The sequence below is a fragment of the Pogoniulus pusillus genome, chromosome 14 (assembly GCF_015220805.1).
Source record: "Pogoniulus pusillus isolate bPogPus1 chromosome 14, bPogPus1.pri, whole genome shotgun sequence".
NCBI classification, from domain to species: domain Eukaryota; kingdom Metazoa; phylum Chordata; class Aves; order Piciformes; family Lybiidae; genus Pogoniulus; species Pogoniulus pusillus.
The window spans coordinates 9076746-9085594 of NC_087277.1; the positions used below are offsets into that span (position 1 = coordinate 9076746).

Consider the following 8849-nt stretch of genomic DNA (forward strand, 5'->3'; position numbering starts at 1 on the left):
CACAACTTGAGACTGTGACCCCATTTTCTATTGCTGGTTGCCTGGCAGAAGAGATCAAATCCCACCTGGCTACAACCTCCCTTCAGGTAGTTGTAGACAGCAATACGGTCTCCCCTGAGCCTCCTCCTCTCCAGGCTGCACACTCCCATCTCCCTCAGCCTCTCCTCATAGAGTCTATGTTCCAGGCCTCTCACCAGCTTCATTGCCCTTCTCTGGACATGTTCCAGCACTTCAACATCTCTCTTGAATTGAGGAGCCCAGAACTGGGCACAGTATTCAAGGTGTGGCCTGACCAGTGTTGGAGTACCGAGGAAGAAAAACCTCCCTCATCTTACTGGCCACACTGTTCCTGATGCAGGCCAGGATGCCATTGGCTCTCTTGGCCACCTGGGCACACTGCTGGCTCATGTTCAGCCTGCTAGCTACCAGAACCCTCAGGCCCCTTTCTTCCTGGCTTCTTTCCAGCCACTCTGTCCCCAGCTCCCCTTTTCCACCATGTCTGCTCCTTTCCCACTCCCCACTGTGTTTTGCCCTTTTCACCCTAAACCCAGAGCACCTGGGTGCTGTTGAGTCTCCTCCCACTCCAGGTGTGGCCACTTTGCCCTCCCTGACCACTCCCCTTTATAATCAGCTCCAGGGAAGGCAGAAGCCCCAATTTTGCCCATCTGGGCAGAGGGATCCTCCTCCTCTCATCACCGGTGAGTCCCCATGGTGTTCACTGGGTGAATGGTGGAGGGGATTCAAAGGCCGGGGGGCCTGGTGTGGCCCCCCGGCAGGCAGGGTAGGTACCTTATGATCCATCATATCATCCACAGGTGCTGGGTCTCCTTAGGCTGAGCTTCTCTTTGTTTAGGTGCTTCTTTCTGCTTGCTCATGAAGAGTTGAAGTACTTGGAGGAACTGGAAGCTCACAGGTAAGTAGCATTGTGTTGTCATAGAGTTGTTTAGATTGGAAAAGGTCTTGAAGATCATCAAACCCAACCTTCAGCCTAGCACCACCATGGCCATTAAACAATGTCCCAAAGTGCCATGGCCACATTTTGCTTGAAAACCGCCAGGGACAGCGACTCCACCACCTCCCCAGAATCGTGTTGTTCTGTGATTCTAGGGAGGTGGCACCAGTGCAGCAATTTCACAGAGTCATAGAATCAACCAGGTTAGAAGAGACCTCCAAGTTTATCCAGTCCAACCTAGCACCCAGCCCTAGCCAGTCAACTAGACCATGGCACTAAGTGCCTCATCCAGGCTTTTCCTGAACACCTCCAGGCACAGTGATTCCACCACCTCCCTGGGCAGCCCATTCCAATGCCAATCACTCTCTCTGCCAACAACTTCCTCCTAACATCCAGCCTAGACCTCCATGACACAACTTGAGACTGTGTCCCTTTGTTCTATTGCTGGTTGACTGTGAGAAGTGACCAACCCCCACCTGCCCACAGCCTCCCTTCAGATAGTCATAGACAGCAATGAGGTCACCCCTGAGCCTCCTCTTATCCAGGCTAAAATGTTAATGCTGTGTTCTCTACACATTGATGGCGTTCAAATGCTCACCTTCTCTATCAGTGCCCCTTTTGCCAAACTGAATATGCTAAACACTGACTTGGCAATCACATCTTCTGAACCTAATAACTTACTAAGTCCTCTCTAGGATCCTAATGACATTTTGGTGAAAGACCTTTTGGGTGGATGTATTTGTTTTATCTTTCTGAACTGGAAAAACAGGTGATTCAGCTCAGTGCATACTAGTATTGACTAGATACCAGAGAAAATGTTTATAAAAATCAGTTTTCTGACACTATGAGCCTAAATCTTGTAACTTACACTTAAAACACGCAATTGAAACAAAGTTATTTGTCTTGGTATCAATTCTGGAAAGAAATACTCTATGTTGGGGGTTACTGCTGTTCATTTGGTTTGGTGGGTTTTGGGGGTTTTTTGCTGCCTGCTTACCAGAGAATCACAAATGAAAATGAAGTCATTGTTATCTGCTTTCATACCTATGCAGTCCTGCCTGGAAGTCCTGCCACCAACGACGTGTGCCATATGAACTAAATCTGGGATTAATTAAGTGAGAGTGAACTCCTAACCCATTTGAACTGTCATGCTGAAGGTCTAGCACAAAGGATTAGGGAGTTTACAAAGACTAATCACCATTGCAGGATCCTGTGAGCTACCCTTCACACAACTGCCTTTGTAGTAAAATGAGCCTTCAAAGTGACCGTTGCACACCGAGAACCACAAAGACAAAATCAAGGAGGTGCTTATTGGACACTGAGTTGCTTTTGCTCAAAGAAAACTCTTTGTTCTCTTCAGAAAACAAGAAAGTGTCTTAGCCTTGAAGTCATCTCTCTAATCAAAGTTCCATATCCACTGACATCCAGGGAAAATATAAGCTAGAGATGACAGATTGGTTATGCTCTTCACAGAATCACAGTGTAAAAGAATTGTCAGGGTTGGAAGGGACCTCAAGGTCACCTAGTTCCAATCTCCCTGCCATGGGCAGGGACACCTCACACTAGATCAGGTTGCTCAGAGCCACATCCAGGGATGGGATTTTCACCACCTCCCTGGGCAAGCTGTTGCAGTGTCTCACCATGCTTATGGCAAAGAACTTCTTCCTACCATCTAATCTAAATCTCCTCTCCTCTAGCTTGGATTCATTCCCCCAGTGCTATCACTGCTCAACACCCTAAAATGTCTCTCACCAGCTTTATTGTAGGCTCCCTTCAGATCTTGGAAGGCCACAATAAGGTCTCCTTAGAGCCTTCTCTAAACTGAGCAATCCCAACTCTCTCAGCCTGTCCTCACAGGAAAGGACATCTGAATTTTGAATATGATAATAGCAGAATTTGTGAAGGTTTCTCAATTAAATCACTTGGAGATCCTGACAGTAAAGTGATCTAAATATAACAGCCAAGGAAAATTCCTGGCCTCAAGCAGCTGCATTGCAGACTTGGACACAAGTACTAAACTATGGAGTAGGGTCCACACTAAAAATTCTTCTTGAGATGACAGGGTCTATCGTTATCACTTTTGGGGAACACGGTTTGTGCTCTTGGCCTTGTGACTGTTCCATTCAGGTGTCACACAATGTCAAACAATAGAGTTTCTGGGTTAGTTTGGTCTTGGTTTGTGAGTAGGCCATTGAAAAATCTTTAGTAGTCACAAGCACAAAGGAAAAACACAGCTTATATTAAAAAAAACAATCCAGGATGAAAGCATCCATGAAGTTTTATTTCTATTTGAATTTTGAAGTGAAAGCAAATTTTTCAAGTAACCCATGACAAAAGAGTTGTGGCCAACTTGATTTGATACCTCTGCTTTGCCCACAAGGAATACAAACCAGAGTAGCTAAGAGTCTTGCTTGGTAGCCCATTATACACTTTCCTTTCTTCTTTCCTCTTCTCATATACATTTCTTCTTAGTTGCTGTTAAACAGATTGGTCTTGGTATGTACTGAGAGCCCAGACCTCTGTTTCTGTCCTGTGTTGTAGAAGATAAACATTTCAAGTCCTCACTAAAAAGTTTTCAGCAATCAAGAATGTTGAAGCTTTTAAATAAAACCAAGTGGAATGAAATTTTGCTTCTACCTAGTTTGGATGAAGAGAAGAAAGTAAAAATAAAACCTCCAACTGTTAAACCAGTTCATCCTGCTTTCAAATATGCAAGCAAACACAAATGCAACAGGCAGCCGAGATGGCAAGTTCAAAAGGAAAGTAAAAACAGATTTGGAAACAAGTGGACTGTGCTTTCATATCCTACACTTGGCTCTGAAAAACATGGTTGTAGCTGGACATCCTTGGTGGTGCCAGCTGAGGACACTGCCATAGCCAGCCCACCCACTCCTGTCAGCTTGCTACCATGTCCTTGAGGGAGGCTGCTGTCTCCTCAGATCCTCTGTCTGAGACAGACAACAGGCTAAAACCAGTCATTTTTAGTCAAAATAAGCTATGTAAGAAAGGAATTACTGTTCGTATTCCTTAGCCTTGCCTGGCTGTGTGGTCACACTGGATGAGGAAACACCATGCTGAGCTCTGGAGCCAATACATTGGAGGGACAATGACCACCAGTGGTGGAGCAGAAACAAAGCAGCAATGTCCAGTAAGCAGGGGAAAAGAACTTGTTCCCTCCATGTCACAAAAGTATCAGGTGGTGCATGAGCAGCATATTGACTGCTCAGACAATGACCACTGGTGGTGGGGCAGAAACAAAGCAGCAATGTCCAGTAAGCAGGGGAAAAGAACTTGTTCCCTCCATGTCACAGAGGTATCAGGTGGTGCATGAGCAGCACATTGACTGCTCAGACAAGCCTGGCCACGAGGGTGTGAAGCAACCAAGGAGACACAATCCAACCCAAAGGATCCAAGATGGGCACATTCCCAAGCAAGATGAGAAAAGAAACCAGAGGAGGTGGCTTCCTCAGCTGGCAAAGTTGTGTAAAGGGTGATTGCCTACACAAAGGCTCAGATTAACAACAGTGCTGTAGTGGCAAGATTCACACTGGCTTCAAAGACATGCTTGCTACAGTCCCCAAAATGTACAGTCTTCTGCTTTGAACTTTCAATAATTATCTTCCTCTGTTTGCTATGAATTGTGTGTTTCAACAGCAGTGCTGGCTATGGGGTCTGGCTCGCTGGCCAAGCACATTTGTGTGCTGTCTGTTGCGTGATTTACTCATAAAGCCATCCTTTTAGAGTACCTTAGCTTCCAGAGAGTTAATGCTGGCAACATCTTGCAGAAAAGAATGGCTTGAGGTGGTTGTGAAGCTGTGGAGCAATGTGTAGAGGTCCTCTGTGTGCAAGGGCTGTCGGCAGTATTTATTTTCACTTGAGAAGCAGCGAGAGCGGAGCCTGCCCCAGACATCTCTCACTCCATTCAGAAAGCGATGTTTATGGACAGCTGCAGGGAGTTACTCACAAGAGGCTTAAACAGGGAGGGGGGAAAAAAAGGCCATTCCTCCAGGCCCACCCAGCCACTGGGTTTTTCAGCTGAAGGGCAGGCTCAGTTTCATCCCAACCGCCCGGTGAAAGCTGAGCCCAAACAACTGTCAGGATCACAAAAGCCCGAGATGGGAAAGGCGGTGATAAATGTGGTGCCAAGTCCTTCCCCCGCAGCCGCCTGGTGTGGCTCTTGTGTGTCCAAACACTGCCATGGGGCTTACGGTGGTTTGTGGGCTAACACGAGGAAGCAAGAAAGGGTCATTCACAGACATCAGAAAGATGTTTGGAGAAATGTTTCAAGTGCTTATTAGTTCAGAGGCCCTTTCAACACCCACTGCTCCATGTGCTCCACCGGAGATACAGCTGAGTTGTGCGAGTAGTTCCGCATTCAGCTGGAGCATCATAAATTCAGCTGGGGCTGTGTTTTGTAGCTCCCGTGGTGTTATCTGTCTGCCTGTCTCTCTGCCTATTAATCTGGCCGTGCTGCTTTTCACTGTTATGCATCACCACGTCACACAAATGTCTTCCAAATAAAACTGCAGTCGGTGCACTCACTGTGCATTGCAGTGCCTGTAGTGTTTCCCTCGTCTTAGTGCGGGTGGAGGGAGAAAAACTTCTCCCAGAAGAGGGATTCCTGCCTTTTAAAACATACTGATTTATTTTATTGCCTTGCTGGCACACAGCTTTTTATTTCTCAGAAGTGCTTTGAGGTTTTTACTGTCATTGGTATGCTGGTGGGATCTGGAGAGGTTAAAAGAAAAAGAGAGTGTTTTCTCATTGTCATGGCCACAATGGGGACATAAAGAACTAGCTCTCCTGGTACAGAAACGAAGCAACACCTCCCTGCTTCAGTTGCTCCAGTGCATGCTGTGATCATAGAATCATAGAATCAACCAGGTTGGAAGAGACCTCCAAGATCATCCAGTCCAACCTAGCACCCAGCCCTAACCAATCAACTAGACCATGGCACTAAGTGCCTCACCCAGTCTTTTCATGAAGACCCCCAGGGACGGTGCCTCCACCACCTCCCTGGGCAGCCCATTCCAATGGCTGGCTTTGAGACAGTGCAGACAAGCCCCAAATGCCATGGTGTTGTTAAGAGTGAACTGTACTAAACTGAAGCACTATGTAAAACCATGGACCTTGGCCCCCACCTCCCAGGGAGAACTGCAGGGAAATGACCTAAGTATACCCCTGCCCTCCACCCCTTCATCTTGGATTCCAAAAGGAGGAAAGCAAGAGCTCATACAAGATGGAAACAAATGGACACTTGCCAAGGCCTTACTCATATGGCCAGAAGCAAGAGGCTGGGGACAGTGTGGTCAAGGCAGAGCCAGCTCTCACCCATTTCTGATGGAAGGCTAATTTTGCCACTCCTTGTTGACTGACACAGACCATCAAACAAGTGACTGAGGTCACTTTTAAGATGTCCATTTTTTTTCACCAGTAGCCATCTGCACTGTGAAACAAAGTGTGACTATTTGTAGCAGTGCCTCACAGACCACACGCCTGGTTTTAGAACCTTTCTGGTGCAACCAAAATGCTCAAGCTTCCAAAAGGTACTTCACATTTAGGAGGTCTATGCTATCAATTGCTGCAGCTCAGCCAAATACAGCCATGTCTTTTTCACTGGTAACTTTACCAGGCAAGTAGACACTTCAGCTCTAGCTCTGAGAAGAAGCTCTCAGAAGGACTCCAATAGTAATTCAAATTGTGTGAGTTTCTGCTGGTGTAAAATAAGGTAGGATGTTACCCTGATCTCCATACAGTGTGGGAAGTCCTTTAAGATGAAGTGAAGTCAATCACCTGGAGTACAGGGAAGATGGGAAAAGAGGGAAAGGATGATCTCTTAGACTACAATGAGACTCTCAGGATATGGTATGAAAAGAAAGCCTTTTAGCTTCTGTGTTTTTATACCTTTATGCTGATAGTTCTGACTGAGATTTCCAAAGTCATGCAAAGATTTTGGACCACCATTCCTGCTAACGCTTAGGAACTTAACAGCCAAATCTCCTAGGCAGATGTGAAAACTTTGTTGAAAACACATATTGGCTAATTCAACTTATTTTATTTTCCAATAAATGGATGAAAACTCAAAATGAAACTTACTGTGCTACTTTTTTCCCCTGCAAGTTTGACTGAGGCAACTGTTTGTCCTAGCATTGCTGTGGGCCCACATATGTTTTCCAGTTTAGACATGGGCAAATTCATTACTACCAAACACTTGAATTCTTGCTCTGAGCAGCCCTCTTGTTTGAATCTGATCTCACAATGGCCTGTTTTCTTTCAAAATATACCCTTTGGGAATGTTATTATGCTTGTTACAAAGCAAATGAACTTCACTTCCTCATCACTGTAGCCATTAGGCTGACAGGGACAGGAGGCAAAGGTAATCAGCAAGCGCAGTCAACAACAGACGGAAGCAAAATCAGCTTTCTTCTAGATAGCCCTTTGCAAATGACAACAGGGAAAGTCCAGCACCTCAGATACTTATTTCCAGTTGAGTACCGAAGGAAGAATATCCAAGTTACCATCAGATGTAGCCAAGAAAGTCTGCTCTAAGTAATGCTCCATCCATTAGTCATGGTGGTGGAAAAAAAGCAACCCAACAAAAAAGGAACCACAATGTCTGTTCAAGGCAGACAATCACAACCAGATTGTCTTCATTTTCATAAGAGATCAGAGGTGAAGAGGCTAAGAGAAAGAAGGTCATGATAGATTCATGGTCCACATATTATTTTTGTTATTATTTTGATTGTCCTTCAAATATATATTTTTTTAAATGGCACTCACAAATATCTTTCTCTTGGAAAAAAGCAAGTTATAAAGTGACAAATACCCCAGTTTCATAGAGCAAACCATTTTTCAGCCTCTCAGGAAATTAGGCCTAAAAAAATTATGCAATTCACACAAAAGTTGTGTAACAGGGTAGAATTGTCAACCAAATTTGAATAAGTCACTATACAAGTGTTTGATTTGGGATAGTAAAGGTCCCTGGAATATCTTGTTATGGAGTTTCCTATGCCATTTTCCATGCTGTGGTTCTTCTTAAGTAACTTTAGCTGTGGTTATATGTGCAAGTCAAAGTCTCTGTCATCTTTATCACCTATCTTTCATGGAATAATCTTGTTGAAGAGTCCTGAAGCAGTGGATCTTGTAGTTCACAAATTTGATGAGATGTAGGAAGCACATGGTTCTTAAAGCAATTTTTGTGCCTTTGATCTGTAATGGCTAAAAACATTCATTACAAAACCAGAACATAATTAAAGGACTTTAGCAGCTGATGTTCCTTTTATAAATGGATTTACTGTTATAATTGGATTTACTGCATATAATGTGACCTAGTAATCCCTGCTTCTGATCTCTAACTTGTATTTCAGGTTAGGATAACTTTCCTGAAAGCCCAGACTTAGCTTTAGATGTCCATGAACACTGGAGAAGGTTTATGAGATTCAGGACATAATGCAAGAAGGAAAGCCTGGAGCAGTTCTCTGTCATGAAAGTTATCTTGTTCCCAGGTAATGTGGCAATGCTGGGAAGCCTGATCTTAGAGACTTAAATGTTGTGAGTGAGATGCACAACTGCTACAGAGAGGCAAACCCCACAGAAGTCAAGGAAATTGTTCACTTGTCCTTAGAACAAGGAGCAGTGGGTGTAAGTTGCAGCAAAAGAGGTTCCACCTCAAAAGAAGGGGGAACTTCTTTACTGTAAGGCTCACAGAGCACTGGAATAGCTTCCCAGAGAGGTCGTGGAGTCTCTCTGGGCACTTTCAAGGCCTGTCTGGATGTGTTCCTCTGTGATTTGTGTTAGATAGTATTGTCCTGCTCTGGCAGGGGGCTTGGACTCGATGATCCTCTTGGGTCCCTTCCAACCCCTAATATCCTGTGATCCTGCAATCCTGTAATGTCTA

At 44.9% G+C, this 8849-nt stretch overlaps 1 long non-coding RNA gene across 2 annotated transcripts; it reads left to right on the forward strand.

The window, feature by feature from the left end:
• Positions 1 to 627: 627 nt before the first annotated feature.
• LOC135181036 (uncharacterized) lies at positions 628 to 8342 on the forward strand. 2 transcript variants are annotated; one of them, XR_010304663.1, is made up of 3 exons: positions 628 to 698; positions 854 to 913; positions 8320 to 8342. It is a non-coding gene; the product is annotated as an uncharacterized LOC135181036 (long non-coding RNA). The 2 variants fall into 2 exon arrangements; XR_010304662.1 differs by lacking the exon at positions 8320 to 8342 and adding an exon at positions 2005 to 2430.
• Positions 8343 to 8849: the final 507 nt, after the last annotated feature.